At 34.4% G+C, this 3,901-nt stretch overlaps 1 non-coding gene across 1 annotated transcript; it reads right to left on the reverse strand.

The window, feature by feature from the left end:
- Positions 1-1,061: 1,061 nt before the first annotated feature.
- Positions 1,062-1,168, reverse strand: LOC122312034. Its single transcript, XR_006242949.1, has one exon. It is a non-coding gene; the product is annotated as a small nucleolar RNA R71 (small nucleolar RNA).
- Between the last annotated feature and the right edge of the window lie 2,733 nt (positions 1,169-3,901).

A 3,901-nucleotide genomic window follows, 5' to 3' on the forward strand; every position in this document is an offset into this window, starting at 1 on the left:
TTATGTTTAAAAAAATTAAATTACAATAATATTCTTTTTAAAATGATATTTTTTCCCTTTTACCATCTTTTATCAATGGGACTACACACGCAATCCCCCACACAAAACTGTAAACAACATTTCTCTTCTTATTATATTTACAATCTTAGATTTTATGCTCTTTTATTCTTAAATTTTTTTATTTTTCAAATATTTCAATGTAATTTAGATGGTAGAATCTTTCCATTTTTTCAATTTTCCTAATAAAAAGTAATTTAGTAAATTTCAGTACTCAATAACAAAACTTAATCTATGTGGGTTCAACATCCATTTTCTTTAGAACACTTTTCTACTTGTTATGATTACGAGCACTTACAGATATTTTCACATGAACAAGTTTTTGACGTCATTGCTGGGGACTAATTAATTTTTATTGATATTAATACTACCTAGATTGTTACTAATTTGGATTATCTATTTATTTATTTATTTTTGAAGATTGGTTTGATTAGATCTCAGTTTTGCTTTTCTTTTATTTTTATTTCAGGATTTAGAAGTGTATGCCCCGATCTAAACCATTAGAGTCTACACTTTTTGATCTCGAGATTGAGAGAACTTTGCGTCGAATAAATAAAAAGAAGAAGCAAGAAGTCACCACATTTGCCATCACTATGGTGGATCAGCAGAATGGAGAGCGAATAGGGCTTTAAGGGACTATGTTATGCCCTCAGTTAATGGGACTACATCAAGCATAAGGAGACTGGCTATACAGACCAATAATTTTGAGATCAAGCTAGCCATCATTCAAATGATATAGTAGACTATCCAGTATGGGGGGCTGTCATAGGAGGATATATATATATATATATCCAAATGTCCATATTGCAAACTTTCTAGAAATTTGTGATACTTTTAAACATAATGGAGTGACTAATGATGCTATCTGGTTACGAATCTTTCCATTTTCACTTAGGGAAAAAACAAAAGCATGGTTAAACTCTTTATCACCTGGTATCATCACCACGTGGAAAGAGTTGGCACACAAATTCTTATCAAAATATTTCCCTCCAACCAACGCAACAAAGCTAAGGAATGATATTACCACATTCATTCAATTTGAGAATGAATCTTTGTATGAAGCATGGGAGAGATACAAAAATTTATTGTGAAAGTGTCCTCATCATAACCTTCCAGCATGGCTTCAAGTCCAAACATTCTACAATAGTTTGGGAGCCATAAACAGGTCCATGGTTGATACAACAGCTGGAGGGGCTTTAATGAGTAAAAATCATGAAGCAGCTTATGAACTTTTGGAGGAATTGGCATCCAACAACTATCAATGGCCTTCAGAGAGAGCAATGCCAAGAAAGGCAGCTGGAGTTTTTCAGCTTGATTCTATTTCCACATTGGCGGCTCAGATGGCAAATCTATCCAAAAAACTAGATAAGATGAACGTTAATGCTATTCAAACTAATGTTTTTTGTAATCACTACCCAGGAAATCACTCAAGCACTGATTGTTAAGAGGGGAATCCTTTTGCCCAACCGAGTTATGAACAAGAAAATTACGTATCCAATTTTTAGGATCGAGATAATCCATATTTGAAACGTTCAATCCCAGATGGAGGAATCACCCTAACTTTTCATGGAGCAATAATCAAGGGTCGGCAAGACCACCTTAACAGTTTCCTCAGCAAGAAAAGAATTCGACACTAGAGGAGATGTTCATGCAGTACATGCAAAAGACGGACTAATACATGGAGAAGACTGATTTGGCGATCCAAAACAACTCAGCTTCAATCCGCAATATTAAGGCTCAAGTCGGTCAGCTTGCAAACATGCTTATCGAGAGGAAAACAGGGACTTTGCTGAGTAAATACTGCAACCAATCTGAAGGAGCATGTCAAGCAGCCACAAGCGGCAAGTACAGAGCATGAAAATATGGACAATCATGGGGAGGCCAAGTCCAAGATGAAGAAAGCCAAGTCCAAGATGAACAAAGCAAAGCAAGAAGTGGGTGACAAGTAAGCTGGAAATTCTACGGAGAATAAAGAAGAAGATTCATAACCCATGAATTCTAGGGAGTTTACATCTGAAACTAATTCTCCTTCAATTTAGGATCCACTGATTCCTTTTCCTCAAAAACTTAAAAAAATAAGTTGGATAATCAATTCTCTAAATTTCTTAGTTGTTTTAAGAAATTGCATATTAATATTTCTCTTATTGAAGCTTTAAAGCAAATGCCTAAATATGCTAAATTTTTTAAGGATATATTATCAAACAAGCAAAACTTGGAGGAGCATGAGACAGTGATGCTGACTAAGGAGATCAATGCGATTTTGCAAAAGAAGCTGCTGCCTAAATTGAAAGATCCAAGGAGTTTTGTGATCTCATGCACTATAGGAAAATCTTATTTTGATAGAGCTTTATGCAATTTAGGGGCAAGTATTAATCTAATGCTTCTCTCTGTTTCAGGAAATTGGGTCTTGGAGAAACAAAGCTAAGCACCATCATTCTTCAATTGGCGGACAGATCAATTAAGTACTTGAGAGGACTCATTGAGGACATATTGGTAAAGGTGGACAAGTTTCTCTTCCTAGCCGACTTCATTGTACTCGATATGGAGGAGGACGAGGAGATTCCTTTAATTCTAGACTAACCATTCCTTGCGACAGGGAGAGTTTTAATCGATATCCAACAAGGAAAGCTTATTTTGAGGGTCGAAGATGAGCATGTCACTTTCAATGTCTTTAAAGCCATGAAATTTCATCCCGAGGTGCATTCATGCTTTCAAATAAATGAATGAGACATGGTCATGGCCGACAAGATTTATGAAGCCAAATTTCAAAAGTGGCCACCTAAGCCAAAAGTAGAAGAGTTAAGTTTCTTCTAACCGACTTCTGCAAGTAAGGAACCACTCAAGCTTGAGCTCAAATCGCATACATCAAATTTGAAGTTCAAGAGGCTTGGGAGATCTCCAAGGGGTACACAGAAGTACCTTCAAGGAAAATATTCAATTGGAAGAAAAAGAAAATAATCAGGGGAGCATTTCTTACCTTCTCTCATTCTTTTGACTTTACCCATTGAGGACAATGTGTTAGTTAAGTTTGGGGGAAGATAATTTTAATTTTTAATTTTTATTATTTGCTTTCATTTTAATCCTTAATTTTTGTTATTTCCTTTATGTTTGAAAACAAATAAAAAAATAAAAAAAATATTTTCTGATATTTTTAATTGTTTTTGGTTTGATGAATAAGAAGTCTATGATAAGAATATGATTATAATTTTTAGGAAAAATTCTCTTTGCTTGAGTTGACTTGTTAATCCTTTACTTGATCTTGCTTAATTTGAGATCTTTATTATTTAATGAATCATGGTTATCATGATCATTAATTCTTTTGCATACCTAGAGACATTTTATGTGAATTTTGTGAGATTTCAACAAACTTTAGAACTTGTTTGATTACGCTCGAGATGAAGTCCTAGATAGAATATTATTGGGGAAATGATTAAGGCATTCTTTGGATTGATTGAGCCTTTCAAACTTACCTATTCATTATCTTTATCCCTAGTCACCTCTTCAAGCTTTCTTGAATAATATTTTGGCCTTATATTTTTCTTCCTAGCAAACCATCATATTCCGTACCCTATTTGAGCTTAAACACTTATTTCCTCACCTTTCAAAAGAACTAAGTTGACACAAACTCACAAGAGCATGAAAGGCGAGAGAGGTAGAAAGGCTACAAGTAAAGTTTATCATAGCCATGTTATCAAAATCACAAGTTTGGGGTGTGAAAAGTCAATAAGGCTACTGTATCATCGACAATTTAAGGCCGACGATAGTCATCCACAAAGGCAATGAAAAAATTGGTTTATTTAAAAAAACAAAAAAAAGGGTAGTCTAAATTGCTGAATAGAGGGTA

Source organism: Carya illinoinensis, chromosome 5 (assembly GCF_018687715.1).
Source record: "Carya illinoinensis cultivar Pawnee chromosome 5, C.illinoinensisPawnee_v1, whole genome shotgun sequence".
NCBI classification, from domain to species: Eukaryota; Viridiplantae; Streptophyta; class Magnoliopsida; order Fagales; family Juglandaceae; genus Carya; species Carya illinoinensis.